The following is a 20,658-nucleotide window of genomic DNA, read 5'->3' on the forward strand; positions in this document are numbered from 1 at the left end:
ATGGACATAACCTGGTGTAGCAATTCAGGTAGGTATGTTACAACCTGAGCAATGAGGGGTTGCCATCAAGGTGTCCAAATTACATACAAGAGCTGTCTCTCATTCAGAGACAAATCTCAGTTACCTTTTCCTCACCAAATAATTATAAAACATGAACTACACCATATATTTATTTTCTTTCCTGCGCTTCCTGTATTCTTTTTCTAGCTATTTTTTCCCATTACTTCTCCTCTTTCTATCTTCCATTATTCTCACACCAACATCACAAATTTTATATACTACACAACTACTGCGATACACCCCACTCCCCAGTTACCTGATCCTGCTCTGACTGTAGCCCAAGAATGAGTCCCCAAAACCCATCCAGTTATCCATGTCAGGTCACGCCCCACTTGCTTCACCTGGGGTGGATTTCTACTGCAGGGACTGTTTTGAGGCTGGATGCTCAGGAACATGAGCTGCAGGTGGGGGCAGATTCTGTCAAAGGGGAGCTGCTCTGTCACACATGCCCGGCCATCACACCTGCCTGGCTCCCCCACTCCCTCACCTCACTGCATCACTCTCACAGGTTGTGTGACCTGGCCCATAGGAGATGGACAACGTTGCCCGCTACAGCTGTGCCCTGGGTTGACCATATGATGCTTTTATCCCCAATCATCTCATTCTGTTTATGTTGAATAACAAGTTTTGCACCTTTAAGAGTGTTCCAGAGAGTGAAGACGGGTAGAAAAGAAGCAGCAGTTGGTTTTCAGACACTGCACTCACTCCTCCACACTCCTGCTCCTGGACTGTGTTGTCTGCGGACAGACAGCAGGACAGAGTTCTTCTTCTGCTTTTTAGTTAGTGTTAGCTAGTTGAGGCAGAGAAGTTCCCTGGACTGTGTTTTTTTTCCCTTTTCTTTCGACTTCTTGAAACTGCTCTGGACTGAACACCCACGGGAGCACCAGAGCTCACATCTCTGGCCCACCAGGCCAGGCCTGGCCTGCGACAATTCCAGCACTGGAGGGATTAATCAGAGACTGAGTGAGTTGCAACCCAAGGACGGCGTTTTCTCAGTTTGTCATCTCTTTTAGAGTGGCAAGGGGTCTCATTGTTTGATATTGTTTTGGTTTTATTGTTTAATAAACAGTTTTTTTCCACCTTTCTCCAAGGACGTATTTTTTTTCCGTCCCGGACCAGTTGGGGGAAGGGGCCAATTGGATCTGCTTTTCCCACCAGAGCTCCTTTGGGGGATTCTTCCCCAAATTTGCTCTAAACCTGGACAAGCTGCCTGCTACCAGTATCCCAGACAAGGAGAGCTGAGGATGTTCTGGGTCCACGCCTGTGAGACAGACAGATGGCCATGCTGCCATCCTGCAGATTTATCCTGCTTTCTCCCACTCACATCCTTGGGCTTCCAAGTTCCTCTGCCCACCCCAGCAAGTGGAAGTTTGGCTTCTGTTCTGTTTCTTTATTCCACCAGTGCTGTGGCACCAAAACTAGCTTGGAGCAGTGTTTGCACAGCTAGGTTTTCTTTCACTGTAACAGTTTATTAAAGAAAACAAAATGCAGCAAGAATATAAACTGGTTATTATGGAGGTAGCACTGATGCTCTGAAATCAGACAATAAGTCAGTATCAGTTTGCCTCTACAACAAAGTCATTTGTAGCTAGCTGCCTCCCCACTTCAGAAAGTCTCCTAGGCTAAATGCACTCATGATACCCAAGTTGATGGGTGTCTGTCACCCTGAAAATAGAGAGGCCAAGTACAAACATGTCCTAACCATCAGCTGAGAGGAGCAGAGGAACTCTGGAGGTGATGCAAAACATCATGCAAGTGTGTCATACAGAAGAACAGAGCAAGGTGCTGCCTGCCTGCCCTGCCTGCATCCCTTGCACAAGACCCTTCTGCAACCATTTCAAAGATGTGAACTTGGGAGAAGGCCACAGCCTTTTCTAAAGACATTAAGAGTAGCTCACTCAAAAGACAACTCTATGTATTTGGGCACTCCCCTTTCCAAAGAGAGTTATCTTTGCCCCAGCCCAGCCCCTCCAACAGGCACTCAGCAGATGCCAGCACCAGAGGGGCAAGGCTGGGAGGGAGCCCTTTCCTGCAGATGTTCCAATGGCTCCTGGCTGCTATCTGGTGAGCCAGGCAGGCCCTGGCAGGGGCTGCAGCTCCAAGAGGAACCCCACCCAGGACCAGGGCTGCTCCCTGACACAGCCAATACTGCACGGCCTGTCTCCAAACACTCTTATTTATTGTCTTAACCAAAAAGGTCTGAATGCATTTTCCTGTGCAAACTCTACAGCAGCACAACAGCCAAGAGCCACACTCTCCTCCTAAAAAGTGCAAGGCGGGAGATTTGATTTGTAGAAGTCTGGTACAGAAATGTAGGCCCCATCATCCAATAATAATGTGTTACAACTTCTTGTAACTTCATTCATTTACCATCTGCCTTTCTTTAGCCAACAATATCCCCACTGTACATTTACACATTAAGTTGCTGATTTTAGGTGATAAGGTCCTCTGAACATGTGGCACATTCTTGATCTTTACCAGAAAAACAACAGCTCCATCCTGTATTTTTCACATTGGTGCAACCATGAAGCAAAACAAAGTCCACATTTTTCTATTTGGCTGAAAAGCATGCCTTACAAATAAGTCACAGAATAAAACATAATGATGACAGCAGATATGGAAAAAATTATGAGCTTTGAGAGTGGATCAAACAGTTTCCTTAAATAAACAGCAATTAATTTACATTTCTTCTCCTCATGCAAATCATAACTTTTGGTTGTTTGTTATTTTCATTTTAGTATTTTTTTTCAGGTATGCATAAGGAAAGTAGGAATGACAATACAACTAAAGAGATACAGACACTGAACAGTATGAGTCAGCAATTTTTAAACAAAAACAAAATATTCTTTAATTTGTTAGAATGTTCAAATACAATAATTCTTTCGTCAATATTGTTAGAACTTTTACAGAATTACTTTGTCCAGTTAGTTAAAAAGAAGACATAAGACACTTCAAAGAAATAAAAAAGGAAGGACAAACTCTTTGGAAAAAGAGAACAAAACTGAAATGCAGAATATCCTTCCAGTATATAAAAGGCTTGTATTAAGATTTTGGATCAGCTGTTGGGCAGCCTCATCAAGAATACATGAGAAATAAATCAGCTTGATTTTCACTGAGGAAACTTTTGTATAGATGTCATGGAAAGCTTTCTAAGCATAAGGACAGCTAAGGCCAAGCTACTTTAGGGAGGTTACACATACAGACAAATTAGCAAAAATAGCAATGTGGGAGGAAAATGACCTCATTATCCCTTACAATGGTGCTAAAAGCCTCCAATAACTCTCTGTGCCAAACTGAAACAAAAAAATGATTGTTGCAAGTGTCAGCAGGTTGGATTCATTTTTACATGAAATAGGCAAAAGCAATATTTTCCATATAAATAATGCACAGTTTGAAACTAATGGCTTTGAAACTTTTTTAATATTGTATTTGCTTTAAAATAGCCTTCTCAGGTTTAGACTACATTTTGGGAAAATCCACAGTATAAATTTTCCATACACTCCTGGTAGAAGTGTTTGGAATGAACATCCGCTAGTTGACAGTACAGTTGTGCATTTATATATGAACTGATCTTCATGACAAAGACAGTTTTCTTAGGACATTTTGTTACTTCTTGCCAAAAACTAAGCTACCACTTCACAGTGTAACACTCACTCTTTTCTTTCCACAGTCTAGACAGAAGCAGTGACTCTATAACTAAGGTTTCCAAATCCTTTCAGTTATAAAACCTCAGTATTAAAATCTCACAACATTTTAACCAATTACATGGTTCTGACCAGGACTGTTAATAACCCCAACCAATTGTTTCAGGGGCCAACACTCAGCAGTACCATCAGATTGGCATCTCTGTCCCAGGAGGGCAAATCTTCTTCAAAGTTGCCAAGGTCAGAGGGAGAAAGAAATAAAAAAAGGAAGCAGCAGTGGATGAGTGCTGACCCAGATCGCTTTGGTCATGGTAAAATCCCCACTCACAGTGTTCAGCCATGCCAAGGCTTTGTCTAGGGAAATTATTATGGTTTTCTGCTATGGTAACTAGTTAAAAAATCAGGCTATTTGCTGCAGAATGCCACCTGCTACTGCCTGGCAAAGTACATCCAAACAATCACACAGGGCATATTATCATAACAAATGGGAGTTTTCATTTACAAACGCAGAAGTGCTGTGCTGGTATCATTATCCCCAGCCAAAGTCAGGGGGAAGAACAAGGAGAAGAGAGATGGGTGCACGGAAAAGAGAGTTTCCCCAGGAAGAATGATGGCCAAGGTGGGAACAGGGCTCAGCTCCCCTAAGCACTATTGCTGCATCTTCTCTTATAAGCAGCATAATTATTTCAGCAGGAAAGGATTTCATGGGGTGCATTGTCTGTCAAAACACATGCAGAAAAGCAGAAGCTGTAAAGTACTATACATTGCTTATTTCATCACATTCTGCTTGGGAACCTGGAAGGGGACACAGTGGGCCAGGCTCACTGGTCCAGTTAGGAGAGCCAGCCTCCAGCACTGACCAACAGCAGCAGAACCAAGTTTTGGGGGAAATTGCAGAAATACACCAGTCATGAAACAGTCTATCAAGGACTCAAGTCTTTTTTTTTTTTTTAACAAAAATACAAGAACTAACATTTCTTTAGAAAGAAAAACAATTGGTCACACAATCTGTGTTATCCAGGAAATCAAGCTAGATTATCACAGTGATCACTTCTGGCCTCACAATATATTAATTTTTTAAATATTGTCCTTCTCTCTGTTTTTCCCCAGGAAGTCCAAGGAACTTAGGAAACCTACCCTTCATCTCCTGGATTTTACTATACATCTTTCTTTACTGATTCTACAGAAGTCTTGGAAATCAAATACCTTTCTATTTCCAACTTCTGGGAATAATCAAAACTTTGTTCAACACTATGGTTTTTATTCCAACACACATAAATAGCTTCTTGACTTGCACAAAACCTGAAACCACTTTAATCAATCAGCTATATATAGTCTGGATAAATACTGAGTCTGAGATACTGGGTATACAGCCAATCCTGTGCTATTTGCTAATACTTTGATCTAATTTCACATTATATTAAGAAGAAATGAAAAATATTCTAGTGAGGACAAAGGCAACAGTAAAGAAATGACAGTGTGTAAAAGCTAGAGAATACGTACATTAGCTAAAAATCCAACTTGTTCCAAAAGCATTTCAAAAGACAGAAATACATATAGTTATCACAAAATAAGACACAAATGTCCATAAATTTGTTATTTTGTTACTCCCACAGGAACTCACTCTTGATTTTCCAGAAATCTACCACTATATAAAGTATATTTAATAGCATTAGTAGACAGCACTGCAGCCTCACTGCGTGGGTAACACACTGCTCCATTTTCTATGGAATCATTATGGCACAGGTGATTTATGTCTGTGCAACAGAAAGGGCTATTCTGTAGAAATATCACAGGAAATGACACACAGGAAATAAACCAACACAGACATCTTACAATCATTTCCTAAGCTCTAACACAGCAATCTGCCCAGCTCCTGAAACAACCCAGATGCTGCTGACGCAAGGAATGAACATGCACCAAAAAGGCTTCCCTCTTCCCAGGCTTCTGGGTCCCAAGAGGAGAAAAGGATGAAGGAGGCAACAAGGTATGGAATAGTTGGTTATTTGTGACCTGGAAATATGCTTTATTGGGTACTAGCTGCTCAGTCCTGCCATGGTTCATCTATGGTGGGTATGGACAGATGGGGGAGGCCTGCAAGGGCAGTGAAAACGAGAAAACTGAAGATTAATATGTGGGGAAGGCTCGTGTAATGGCTGGGGAAAAGAAGGCCATATGGAGGCAAAGTTGCAGTGAGCCTCATGCCAAAGTTTTCTCTTCTTCCTCTCCATTATAGAAAGCTTATAAGAAAAATGAAACCAGATTTTAGCAGGTCCTGCACTGATAGGACAAGGGCTATTTGTTCTGGCCTAAAGGACAGATTCAGGCTAGATATAAGGAAGAAATTTCCCATGATGAGGGTGGTGAAACACTGGATTGCTCAGAGTGGTGGTAGATGCTTCATCCCCGGCAACATTCAAGGCCAAGCTTGGACAGAGCTCTGAGCAACTTGATCTGTTGAGGATGTCCCTGCTCATTGCAGAGGGGTAGAGTTTTAGATCTCTAAAGGTCTCTTTCAACCAAAACATTTCCATCATTCTATGAACTAACCCTAGCACAATTCACATAACATCCTGTTAGCATGTGTTTTTCTGCTAAGGCTCAAAATCATCTGTTCCCTTCCCACGAGCTCCAACTGTGTCAGGTAATGGATAGAGTAAAAATTCAGTTCCTGTCCTCAATAGCACTTCTTAATTCAGGTTACAGAAAGATATCAACAGATGCAAAGAAATAATTGTGTTTCAGTCAGGTTTGCCAATGTGCAACAGAAGACCACATCCTGGAAACCAGATGAACTCAATAACGTTTTAACATGAATTTTATTAAGGGAATGCTAAGACATACCTCATGAGGGTTTAACTGAATGCACAGTACAGAAAACTGCTTTCCATCCAAGCAAATTTTACCAGTTAAAAATAGCAAAAAAATGAAGAAATATCTCAGCATACTATTTCATTATTATTCAATATTCTACTATTCCCACCCATCCTTAATGATACAGACTTTCAATGGAAAATTATATATATGAAAGCCACATATGCAGATCTCTTTACAGTATATTAAAAAACATCTGACATTGGTGTCATAGGCTAAGAATCTATGAGGAATCCACAGAACATTATTTTCTATGGAAAACAGAGCAGAACTATTCTACACTAATTTAAATACACAGGGGTCTACACAAGTAGATTACACTGACTTTAAATGTAATTATTTCTTGTAATTCTTTTTTCTTATCCACTAAAGGAATTAGCAGAGCTGTTTCAAGACTGCAATCAGGAGAACATCCATGCCATTCCATAACACTTTTTTTTACACAGACAGATGTTTTCCTCCAGAGTTTTCATTATTCATAAATACCTGTTTTATGACTGTATAACTTAAGTCAAGATACTGTTAATTTTTCTCTTAAGTTAGTTAGTCTGCCAGTAAAAACGCCCTTTCCTGTACACCACTAAAACAAAAAAAAAGGAAGTTAGGAAGTTTTGAGAAAAATCAGTACAAAATTTGCTGTAATTACATGAAACTGCAAAAATAAACATGATTTTCTTAAGGTAACTGAAGAAAGATACATAATACTTATGCTATTGCCTACAAATCAAGGAATCAAGGAATTCTAAAATACACAAATGCTGCATTAACGCTCAAACTATCTTAAAACACTGTGGGTGAAATCTTGGTCCTGTTAAAGCTGATGCTGAACTTCCCACTAACATCAACAGAATTTCACCCATTGTGCCAACTCAGAAAACAGAAGAGGCTTGGAGATAGAAAACTAAAATAATAAATAAGATTGCTTTAACCACTACTTCTGATGTCTTCGACCATGCAATTTCTGCCGCTCCCCCTGCTATGCCAACAAGCTGAAGGTTCAGTGCCTGGGTAGTTGATTTATCATTCCCTGTGACAAAGCTTTGGACATTGCCCTTCCCACTGACCATGCCCAGCAAAACACAACACAGGAGCTCTTGCACCAGTTGCATTTTAACAGTGCAGGAAAAGATCCACAGCATTAAAACTCAGTTTTGCAGTGACTCAGTCAAGAGCACTGCACTTCCTAAAACCGGGGTGGCCTTGACGGTTTTTTGTTCGGTTGGTTGGGTTTTTTTAAGGTTTGAGGTAAGTTCCTCAGTGATCAGTGTGCAAGGGATCTTGCAGGAGAGTGGGTGGCACCATTTGGCTCCGGTCCCAAGTCAAAGGGTGTTTTGCAACTATATTGTCACCTCTTCAGATATGCTGCGGAGGCTTCAAAGGAACAGCACTCTGGAAATCAAATGGCTCGGTAAGTCCAACGTGAGAAACATACCTAAAGGCCAAATATCTTTTATGAGATACTGGACTCCAGTGACATCTGTTATTTATAGACAAACCACCCGCTCTGGGCAACCTAAACAGCAGCTGTATCTGTGTATGAAGTGCAGAGCTTTCACCTAAGACCTCAATGCATAAGTTGAGGCGACATTTACTGGCCCAGCCCACCTGAAAACCAACTTCTGTAACACTGTAGGAATATCTACCAGAGTAGTATCACTACAGGGAATTGCAGTGAACTCCAGTACTAGTGAATTATTATGCATTACATTTTTCTTTCTGAAAAATAAAAAGTATTTAAAACTGGGTTTATAAAAACTTCAAATTTGGTGCACCTGCTCTATTCAATTCAGTCAATAATTATTTTTCCATGCCAACAACAGGCAGGCAGAACAGTAATTAAAATTTCAGTTCACATAAATGCATGTAACATTTACACTGGATTAAGCACCAAGCTTGCTTGCAACAGCAAATACAAAGAGGCAATGTTTTCTTAAATGTTATCCTTTAGAGCAATGAAATCACCTGTAAATTTCTTTTTAATACTGTCCACAATAAGATTTGCAAGGCACAAACATGCTAAGAAGAAATACTGACTCAGTTTTGAAGTGAAGATTCTCAATATCCACTATCCATTTTTTTTTCTGGATCTCCGGTTTCCAAGATCATTTTGCTACCCTATTTAATATTACCCTGTATTACACAGTCAATGATTTTAAAATGTCATTCTCCAATATGAAAGTATAACATGGTTTTCAAGAGACTACTCTATATGCAAATTCAGCTGGTGATTGCAGGGAATATTTGATGTTCATCATTTTAAGAAAAAAAAAAGACCTCTCTGATATATCAGGGTAGAAGACAATACACCAGTAGATCACACTGTAAGATCTCCCAGGACACAGGAATGGTGGAGCACAAATGAGAATCCATCCTCAATCAGGGATGCACATCTCTGAGCAGACAAAGAGCAGCAGCCATGAGAACACAGAGCAAGGATGCCCACAGACTGCTGATGACAGAGCTAAGGCTCAGGTGGGACAACAAGCACCTATCCACACTAACAGTGACCTCAGTAAAACGCCTCTCAGAGAAATATAAACACAAATATTCCTTCTGTTCCTGTGCCCACACACAAGGCATCACTGTTTCTACTGAAGGCCTGGCCATTCAGGCCAGGAAAACCCAGGGGTAACTCTCTCTGTATATCAGCTGCACTACCAACACACACCTTGCCCCGGTCACCTCGTGTTAGAGGGGAGGATGAGCTCTCCAGAATGGTGGATGAGCTACACCTCACTGCTGCAGAGTGAGAGCAGACACACTGCTAACTGTGCCAGCGGGGTCACGGGTCAGCACCCTGTGTAAGGTTCCCCCCTCCCATGGTACCATGGTCCATGGACCACGGTCCCAACAGCTCCACAGGGAAAAGGTGACACTTTGATCCTTTCATCCCAGCACTCTGTCAGCAGTGCCAGCTCACAGAGGTGTCAAACTGAACACATGTAACAGGGAGAGCTGCCCTATGGATGGAGGTTAGCATCCTTAAACTTTGTCAGGCATGCCTAACTTCTTAGTGTCATCTTTAGTAAGGCTTAGTATCATCTTTAGTAAGTCCTTGCTGATGGTGTAGACCAGTTGTGGATGTGCATGTGTAGGCGATGGTTGTGACAGAGAACACCAGGGAAAGCAATGTATAACTAGCAAATAAGGGTAGGCAGTAACTACAGAGACCTAGCTTTGGAGACAGTAATATTACTGTACCTTGAAGACTTTAGGGCCTTATATATTTCTTATGAGATAATGCAAAAAATGCATACACCAGAATGATTTTCTTAGGAAATCAGTTTCTTAGTCATTATTTGTCTGTCAATGCGAAATTGTTTCCTGGATACAGAACTTAAGAGCAAGCCACAAGACTTCCATTGGCACACAAAAGCTGTCTTCTGCTTCCTCAGATAGTTTGAAACACTTCCTCTTGTATATTACACACACAGGGGTTTGCCCAAATAGCCACCAAGTTTCTTTTTGCAATGTCCCTATTTCACTTTTGTATGAAGGCTGAATGCACACTGCTGGTACCAACATTACATATCACTGAAAGAGTTTTTAAGATTACTCCATTCCATAGTTTTCATCAAAACACTGATGGGTCTTCTTTTCACATTTGATTTGCTTCCTGATTAATCTACCAAACTTGGTGGAGTTTTTTTCCCTCCTCACTCCAGAAACTTGTTTGGCATTTTCTCCTTCAACCAATGAGTAACACTTTCACTTGCAGAGGAGGCAAATAACCAGGCCTTGTTTTAATTACATTAACCTGGGAATTTTGTTGCAAAATCTACAGATGGGTGCTGCCCCTTTCCAGACATTCTCCAGGCTAGTAAATCAGTGCAAGGCCTTTGCAGGGTATCAATGCCTTCCTCATGAGATTAAGCTTTAATCCAGCACTATTGCCCAAACATACTTTGCTGGAATATTTCAAGAGGTCCAAGCAGTTACTGAGACTAACAGAGCTTGCACAACTCTGCCTGTATGGGTGGCTGCTGTAACAAAATTCAGCTACAAAAATGCAGGAAAAATCAAACTTGTTACTGCAATTCATAGAGTAATTTCAGGTTGAAAAGCTGAACAGATGGCATTTGTGAGCTTTATTCAATATCTCTGACTTTTTAATTAGATTCCTGTTCGTGTCAGTCTGCTGGTTTACAGCAGGAGACCCCAGATTTCAAAGTAACCTTAGGAATCCCATTGCTCTGTCTGATAGAAACCACTATGCCAGGAAACTGCTGCAGGCACAGCTCCTGCTGCTTCCACCACAGGAACTCATCAGCAGGTAATTAAAAGAACCAAATTAAAGGGATAGTCCAAAAATGCAGCTACGCCTTAGCCAAAATGCAAATTAGAGCTTTAATGCACCACACTGCTTTATAATTTTAGGATGCTTTCGGTGTGTTTATCATTAGGAATCTGTATGCCGTAATTTTCTCCTTCGTGCCTTCACGTGGTTCGCAAATTCACCTTCTGCCCCTGACAAGCTCACGCTGGGTTGTCACTGCTTTTTGGAGAGCTGCATGTGGGCAAAATGAAACAAAACATACTAACTGCTAGAAAGGTTAAGAACTTGCAAGGGAATAAACAGTGCATCCCTCCCAAAGAAACAAAATGTGGCAAAAAGCACCAATGGTGAGAACAGACATCCCAACAGACAATAGTGTCATTAAATTTTAGAATAAGGTTCAATACTTCCTTTTATCAACACAGGTCGAAGAAAACCAATCAAACAAACAAAAAACACCCCAAAAAACCCCCACAAGCCCCCAACTGATTGACTAATACAGCAAATTAGGACTTTTATGAGCGCTGCAGTGCATAAAATCTCAGTGATGCTTTTAACCTATGGCAATAAAGAGTGGCACAACTGGAATAGTAAGTCTAATTGTATCAATCAATGGCACAGTTTCACAGCTGTCCTTTTATCAAAATCAATTAGAAGTTGACTATTTTTGAGTTGTTTCTTTGCATTATTTACCTTTTTGAGGAGGGAAACTCCAGAATTCAGAAGACCTTCTAGACCTGTAGCAATCATGCTCAGCAGAACACTGACCACACCTCCAAACCCATTTTAATTTTATAATACATCCTGAATGTATATGCTAGTATTAAAAATAGCCTGTTTTAGAGAAGGATGGGCCAAATACTCCATTAGCCAAACAACAGCATATGCAACGTTTGTGCATATTTACTTCTGTGGCAGCAATGCCCTAAATCCTTTGCTTATGACAAAACTCTAAGTGGTTACAAAATTTAGCAATGCTCCATTATGTACTGATTTTAAAAGAGATGAATGGGTTACAAAGTAAACTGAGCGCACAGGTATTAATTTTTAAGTGTTTGAATAATATATAACAATCAGGTCTAATCATCACCTGCCTGGTATGTGTCCATCAAGGAGGGGAAAACCCTGTAACTCTGCAACAAATTCCCCCTGTTTATTCAGCACAATCTTGCCCCAAAAGATTTTGTCAGAAAAGAAAAACAATTCTGTGCTAGCATGGAATGAGAACGAATCCCTCTGGAACTGCATCCCTTGCCAGTGGATGCGATTGCATAGGACAAACTCCTGGGGAATGAGAATGAACACGATGTGTTGAGGTCTAATCATTTTCCTACCCTGTGATGTCCAAACTGCCCATAGGCCTAAACTTGCTAAAAGGCAGCTTTGTCAGGGTTGTGCAGTGGATTCCTGCTACAAAGTCCAAACAAAGTCTGGATTTTGTGATAACTAGCAGCATGCATGGTGTAGTAGATATCATGGTATTGACAACAATGTCAAGTTTCTTCTGTTAGTAGTAGCAAACAATGCTGAAGCAATTAAAAATAATGAAAAGTTGAATAAACAGTCTCATCACCTGTTTACAAAGCATCATGATTAAACCTTTTAAAATCTCTAAAACAACTCTAAACAATTATCTCAGATGACAAAACTAAAAAGGATGGAGGAAACTTGCCCTATCATAAGCTCAGTTGCACCAGGTCTTTCAAACCCTCAACCAAAGCACCTCTCTGTCTCTCTCTTGTGCCATTTGCAACATTTCTAACTACAGGAGAAAGACATCTGAACGTCTCTGGAATTAAACTGCAATGCCACTCTTTCCTTTAGGTGAGACATCAGGAGTAGGGCTCTCTTTGCTGATAATTTTCTGTCTAATTCTGGAACAATGCACTCTACACCTGCTCATCCATTCCCTCTCCTTTGATAAATTTACCACATCATAATACTCTTGTGAGCTAAGCAGAAAAAAGCCTAAACCCCTCCCTTTCCCTGCTAAATATAGAAAACTTGATCTCTGCTGTTTACAGATTTGGAGGCTTGTCTGGACTGAAGTTTTGTAAATACAATCTATTTTGAAGTCACAAGCACTAATATTTGGATTAATGCCTTGAAAGAAACAGTTGACATAGCCTACATTTCTCCCTGTGCTGATGTTCTCTACTGGTTGATTCTAAAGCCTCAAAAATACCCAACCAACACGAAACATTAAGACCCATGGACTAAAGCAAATTTTAACCTGGTTCTATCTGGCTCTTGGCCTATAATGTTTCATAATGCAATTTATGAAATACACAGATAGAAATACAAAAATCAACAAAAAAACCCAAACAAACCTTGCATAACTTATTTGCTCTCTAAATGTCTTGTTTCCTCTGCATCATGAGTCAAAGCACAGAGAGGGGCTGAGGTGTCCTTGTGGCTTCACAAGCTGAAGAACTTCTTGCTGGAAGTCCTTATGTTCATAGCACTGGCAATCTGAAAAACAAAAATTGTTTTGTTAACACTTGTATCCCTAGATACAGAAAATAGAAATAAGGTTTGTTTTGAACCACTGCCAACTACATCATTAACCTCTACTATGAGCAACCCAACAGCTCTCATGCAAAAAAAAAGGAACATCACTCAATTCATACCTCACTTATGCATTCTGCACTACTGCTCACAGCTAAAAACTTCTTTCTGTGTACAAATGGAAAATAGAAACCAATAAAACAACACATTGCAACCACCTGCTTCAAGAAGAGCAAGTGTTAAGCTGTCCAAGTTTCCGTCTAGGAAACACTCAACCAGGAAAGGTGACTTGAAACAGGTCACCACTATCACAGTCCCTTCTCTTCACTGGTGGCCCTAACCACTAACTACGCCTGTACCACAACAGGATTGCCTGTTTCCATGTGTTCATATTTAAAGCTCCTATGAAATCCCAGCCAGGACCTCTACAAAATATCTGCATGTCAGGTACAAAAATCTCCCATGGAAGCTCTCTTGCACCAAGCAAGCCAGGCTTTGAAAAGCCAGCCACTGCTTTTGAGGAGAGTGATGTGGAGAAATCAGCTGCTCCTTTGCCCATGTCACCTGAAAATGTTAAAACAGACACCAGCCATCCTCAATGTATGTGCATTGAACAAGCAGAGTGACTAACTGAGCTCCCAAAAGCTGGCAAGGAGAACTTCATGCTCTACAAAGCCTGTCATTTTCATTCTGCAAAGTGTCAGACTGTATTATAATGTTTTCTCTGATGTTCAAATTGGCACAGCTGATCTTAAACAGCTTCTTCACAGCACAAAGCACCTTGTCATAAAAATATCCTGATATCTACAATGGTTAAGCTGACATAAAACGTAATTAAAACTAACACAAGAATTTTATCATACTCCTGCTTCCAAAGACAGTGGAATTAGAGCAAAGTCCTGAACTGACTTCACTGAAAATAAAGGCTGTTCCATTAAAATAAAATGCAAGCAAAATAGCAAATAATACAAGCTGCAAAACCACCACACAAAATGGATGCATTAACAGTGGGCCAGCTAAGTAAAAAGCAGCATCAGGCTGCAAGTTGCACCCGAGAGGAAATGCACGTATATAAAAAGTAACTAATAAAATGCAACTAAATTCTTGGTTGTTACACAAAAAACCAGCTTGTTAAGCTCCAAATACACAGACCTGCTTTGCTGGTGGGGAAAGGTGTATCTATCTACACAGAACATTTAGAGCTCAGACCACCAAAGCCCTCCTAACCACGTCTGTAAGAGACACAGAGCCAAGAGCTGCAGGACAGGGCGGCAAGTGCCATGATTATGGCATTCACATAACACTGCCATGAGCCATGTGTCACAGATATTGTCTTTCCCAAAGTTCACCGCACTGCTACTGTGGCCAACCTTTATTTTTTGTCACACTTCCTTTTGCTACACAATGGCACAGCATGGCTCCACTCCTCAAAGCCACACAGGGCTTCCTTCGCCATGGGGTTCAGTTCCTGAGCACCAGCAGCTAAGACTCAAAACCTGGGGCAATTGCTCTCATCTGCAAAACCCCTGAACTGAAAAGTGCCCTTTTTCTTCCCATGTTCCAGCTCACTGAAGAGTGCTGCTCAAGCATTTTCCTTTCCAGCTGGAACCACATTTCCAGCTCTTCACAGACATGGCTTCCTTACTGATAGTTTGACAGGCACGGAGTGACACCCAGTACAGAGCTAAATGTAAGATCTGTGTCAGGAGTTGTGTGTAATTTCAACAATGCAGTGTTATACTCTGCCCTCATGGGGAAACCTGACCCTCCTGGATTTTTGCTGGCCCATTCCTATAGGGGAATGCAGCTAGCTGTTAGCTAATGCAGCCAGGGTGATCTCACAGTACTCAACCATCACAGATTTGTAAATGCCCACCTAAAACATCTCTACCTGCATTGGAACAAGAACACAACATTTATGGCAGGCAGATGGTATGCTACTTTTGATACAAAAGAACTGATTTACGGCAAAGTATCACAGGAGTCCCTCCCTACCTGTCAGGTCTTACTTGAACACACACTGAGGATGATGCCCTGCTCTGTTTGAAGAAAACTTCCTGGCCAGGGTAGAGGGCCAAGTTTTTTGAAGTGCTTCCAGCCCTCCCAGTAAGCGACCTCTCAGGGAGGTCACAGTGCTCCCCCGCAAGCAGTCCAGCAAATATTGAAAGAAGTTTGCCGTGGTGAATACAAACTTCCCAGCAATGCTCTGCCAGATCTGCAATACCCATCTCTCTGGATCTGCACAATCTTGAATAATAAGGCTTAAAATAATAAAAACCTATAGGGTAGAATATTGCTCGATACATACAGTCCTTTACACATTCAGGTATCTTTTTCTAGCAGGCTAGGAGGAAATGGGCATCTCATACCAGCTTACAACACTCCTCTCTTTTTCCTTTCCCCAAAATGTCTTTAATACCAACCATTCCCATTAAACTTTTACCAAGGGCAAAGCACTTCTGAAGGAATTAATCTAAAAAAAAAAAAAAAACTTCCATGTGTCAAAAAAAAAGATAAAGTAGTAGTCAAAAAAGAAAGAACTGCTGTACTAAAGTAATAGTCACATAAACCTCACACATCCTAGACTGAGATTTTTGCCTCCTGCCAACAAACAAGGACAAAAATCCCATACACTAAGCATGGCATATACAACACCCTAGGCTCTGTCATTTAGTTAAGGACAGACAGGTAGGCATAGCTGTGAAAGTCTTAACAGCATAGATTAGGCAGTATGTGCTATGGTAACAACCTTGGTTTGTCATTCATCTACTGCTCACATTTTCATTTTCCTGCTGAACAGGAGGGCACACAAAAATAAACACCAGCAAATGGCTAGCAGGCATGGCACTGAAGCAAAGTCCTTAGTACAAAGCTACCATGGGCCCTTCATGCTCTACTGTAAACAAAGAGTGAATTACTTTATACACACAATAGCAACACTTAAAGTCGCAGATGTAGTTCCTCAACTGTGACCTGGGAAGGGCTGTACAAACTCAGGGCAGGTGCTGTCTGCACAAGCAGGGAGTAAACACCGACTGATTGGTTTTTTGGATTTTTTTGCTGGGTTGCCAGGCATAGTCATTAAAAACTATAGCCCCTGGTTAAAGCCAGTGTACAATGACGAGGTGCTGAGCAATTCAGGAAGACAAACTCTACAGACACCTCCATCCCCCTGAGCTGCAGTGCACGTGTGTCAAAAGGGAGGGATGAGCTGCTACTGAACCTCAACAGGTCTGGCAAGAAGGGAGCAGAGAAGTGACGCTTATTATTCATGTGGTTGCCCCCAGGGTTAGCCACCGGTAGATAAACCAAGTACAGCACAGCACCCTCCTATAAAATGCACTGCAAACAACTCTACAAGATACACAGCCAGACTTTGTCCTGTCAACCACCAGAGAGAGAGATTTTAACTTCATCTGTGACATCTATATTCAACCAAACATCGGTGAATAGCTTGTGGCAGCTGTTGCAGCTTTCTGCAGGAGTCCATCAGCTTGCTTCACATGGTTTTCCTGGGTAGCCATCCCTCCCCTTTCCCCTAGAGAAATTTGGGGATAGCCTGCTGGAAAGCTGCTCCTGCTTACAGAACACAAACAAAAATCCCACAACTTTTCCAGCCCCACTGAACAACTCCAAATGCACCACGTGCCATACTGGACACGACAGAGGACATTCACACATTCAGCACAGAATCAGCTCCTGGGAGCCAAGGCTGCCCAGTGACACACTGAGCTTCAGCTCTGCTCAGGGGCAGCAAATCCCCCAGTCCTTGGGAAGGGACCATTCCAAGGCTGAGCACATCCATTCAGGCTGCCCACAAAGGCAGGGCAGTGCCACAGCACGCTGCTCTGCCCAGAAGGCAGAAGCTGTCTGCACCAGGAAAGCTGGACTTCACTTCCCGGTGCCTGGGTGTCTGTTTCAGGAAATCTCCCATTCCCAAGCCAAGTTTCAGGATCTACCCTAACTGCTTTGTCAGATGCAGAGCAGTGCCAAGCGGATATGTATGTCTGGGATGATCCAAAGCATTTATTACCCCACCTTTCTTGCTAATTTCAAACTGTATTCCTGAAAGCACTCAAATTTTTTTTCTGATTTTTGTTGATGATTTGCACTTCAGAGGCAACATACAAACAAAAGTTGTGATCTTTTTCCTAACCTTTGACTGATCATATGGGAAAAAGGAACATCTTGTTAACACTACTTTCCCTTAATATACTGATTCTACACAAAACTAATGATCATCCTATAAATCTTCTCTCTACTCAGCAGTTTAATTAGAAAGACGATCATTGATTAATACACTTGAGTTACCTGAAGAAGGTGTGACTGAACACAGATCACTCAACCCGAGAGAACTGTAGAATAATTAGTCTGCATCAAATTGCTTTCCTCTTTATTCAACTTTAAAAGGAGGAGCAAAACCCCACAACACAACAAGCTTTCAGTCTTAAACTTCTGAGATAATTTTTATTTTACTTTATTCTTTAGGAAGTCTCACATTTTCTTGCCTTGAATTTCATAGCCATCTACTTTCTCTTTTTTTTTTTTTAATTATTTTAATTTTACAAAATAAGCACAACAAGCCTTGAGGTTCAATATGCATTTGCAAAGCTCTGCCCAAGACCTGCGGTCTTGAATTAGTTGGCTCAGGCAAGGAAGTAGGAATGACACTGATACTAGACAGGAATGTGCACAGCATTAAGTGCATACCACAACTGAAACCAGGTATACTTCCAGCCAGCCAGTGGTTTCAGTGTCCCCACCTAGGAAGACAGTCAAAGAGAAAAACTTATTTGAAGGTTTCCTCACTCTTTTTTAAGATCTTACTAAAATTCCTCCAGCACAAGCTGGTCTACAGCCTGATTATGAGACTTTTAGCCCTGAAAAGCAGGTAAGCCTTCCTTGACCGTAGCTCTGCACCATAACCCGTGCTGCCCTTGACCTGGGAAAGCTCATGCTTCATCTGCCCTTGGAGCCACAACTCTGTCTGCAGGTGCTCTGAGCAGCCTCAAGGACTGGCTAACTTTTCTCTTTCTGTGAAATTCCTCTCCTGGTCTCTACACATGAACAGAAATCATTCCCACATCATGACTTTCTCACAGCCCACTGCCCTGTGACCAAGGTAGACACCATTTCCTTACCACAGGCTGAGTGACAAAAGCCCCAGGTGATTTCAAGCAAATAATCCTCCTGCTGCTCTCCCTTTGTTCAGGAAGGTCTCCCGAAAAGTGGCAGGTAGAGCTGGTGACGGCTTTAGGAGCAGCCTAATCCTTCTCCTGGTCACCAGAAAGTGACACTGGGAAGGCAGACATGGGGCAGACCAGAAAACCAGCTAGGCAGAAAGGGAAGAACAGAGCTTTCCCTTCCGTGTCCTAAATTACATGTTTCATATCATCTCTTCGTCTATGCATGCTTCTTCTCGTACTTGGCATTATTTATCCACTTTCAAAGCACAAGTTACCACACAGGACACAACACAGCCCCACTCCTGGACAGACTCCTGGAACAGGGATAGAAAGGATTTTTCAATTGGCCTCTGTGGACTTAATACATAATCAATACATGGCTCCAAGCAAGATAGCTGATACTGCATTTTAAGATTTGCATTTAAAATTTACATTTTTAAGAAAGCTGATGCATGCCATTTTAAAAGCATCCAGAAGCAATCCACTGTGATTCCCTCCTCTACTGCCATTATCCCTGGTGGTGGAAAAGTTTTTTCTCAAATAGTTTATTTCAAAGTTATTTCATCATCAGCTGTGGAGAAAAGAAAATAAGCTTGTGTTATTGCAAAGGACTAGGAGCAGTAACTAAATCTTACTGAGGCTTCTGAATGCTTTGCCAACACCCATAGATCACTTCAATGATACAGTTTTGAAAACAGGATGGCCAATAGGGAAAGGACAGAGAAATTGAGAATTGAGCCTGATCTATGTGAGATCCATCACAAACCACATCTTTCTAGTGGTAAAGGGATTAGAGCTGCATAGAGCACAAGCCATCACCAGCTTGGGACTCTCAATCTCAAAACATTTTTGCAGAGAGGCAACTTAAGAAAAATAAACATTCCTAGCCAGGCAGAGATCAGTCATAAACCTTTTCTGAAAGGGAGATGAACTCTCTTATTGTTATTTAAAGCAACACTATAAATCAGGCCAGATCTATATAAAGCAGCACTATGAGCTTAAAGCAACAGTGGCATTATTCTGTCAGAGCTCAGGCTGAACACCCCAGGAAAGACACACAATATGTGGTAATGTTCAGGGCCAAAAAAGAAAAAAAGCCAAAAAAAACCCTACTAACCCAAAGCAAAAAATAACAAAACCTACAAACAAACAAAACCCCATCCCTCTCACCAGCCTGCCCCCCTCCCAAAAGAAACTCTTCAAAATAACTGAAAACTGAAAAAAGCTGAGAATTTCTGTGAAATTCTCCATGAGGCTAACAAAAACCAGCAAAAAGTTGCATACAGAGAAAGGCAAGTCTCATATTTTCTGTAAAGCTACCAACATTATCAACAGCTCATTACTCACATTTGGTGATAGATACCATATTTAAAAATTAGAATACCTACATTTTACAGATCACATGCAGGAAGATATGCTTCAGAAAATACTCTCTTAGATTTTCCCAAGTATTTTATTTTCCCTCTTCCAGAACAGTCATCTGGTATAAATTTTTGGGCCTTACGTCATGCACAAGAAAATAGCCTACTATTTTAATTCTGCATTTACATCAGAACATTCATAATTGATTAAAAGCAACAGAAATGGTGGGGGAAAACAGCTTCAAAGTATTAACCTGAAATAGAGACCCAAATTCAGTCTCTTTTGTTTAAATGTTTTGAAAAAATTCGGCACATCAAGACAAACATAAAGCAAAACACTGGAGCTCTTCCTTCTCACCTCAGCACCCAAACTCCCTGGGTCACCCACCATTAATGCCATCTGACAGGCAGACAAACCTATAATTTGTCACATTGATTAACTCTTATCTAAGATTTTATAACATAGGGTCTTGAACTGCTTAACTGTTTTAGTTCACAAAGAGGTTCTAACAATCCTTACATTTTTCTTCAAAACAGAGACTGAAGTTGACACAGATGCCAACGTTTCCACTTGCACAAGTTTTAATTAGTGGCATTTTTGTTGGGAGCATGCTTTGAGATGGGCAGTCACTGTCTTAAGGGACAATCTTTACACACCATCCCAATAATCTCAAGAGGCTGAAAATGCTGAATAGCGTCTCACGAATACTGCAAGGACATCCATGGCAACATGCACCTTTGGGTGTGAA

General features: G+C 41.2%; 1 protein-coding gene across 2 annotated transcripts in view; it reads right to left on the reverse strand.

Annotated features, from left to right (window-relative positions):
• Nucleotides 1-13,244: 13,244 nt before the first annotated feature.
• The window catches only part of SCAF8 (SR-related CTD associated factor 8), a 153,281-nt gene continuing 145,867 nt past the window's right edge, over nt 13,245-20,658 (reverse strand). The window contains exon 21 of one of the 2 annotated variants that reach the window (XM_058020795.1): nt 13,245-13,326. The gene's annotated coding sequence lies outside the window, so the exon portion shown is untranslated. The remainder of the gene's footprint in view (nt 13,327-20,658) is intronic. The other variant, XM_058020796.1, reaches the window with a different exon arrangement.

The sequence above is a fragment of the Melospiza georgiana genome, chromosome 3 (assembly GCF_028018845.1).
Source record: "Melospiza georgiana isolate bMelGeo1 chromosome 3, bMelGeo1.pri, whole genome shotgun sequence".
NCBI classification, from domain to species: Eukaryota; Metazoa; Chordata; class Aves; order Passeriformes; family Passerellidae; genus Melospiza; species Melospiza georgiana.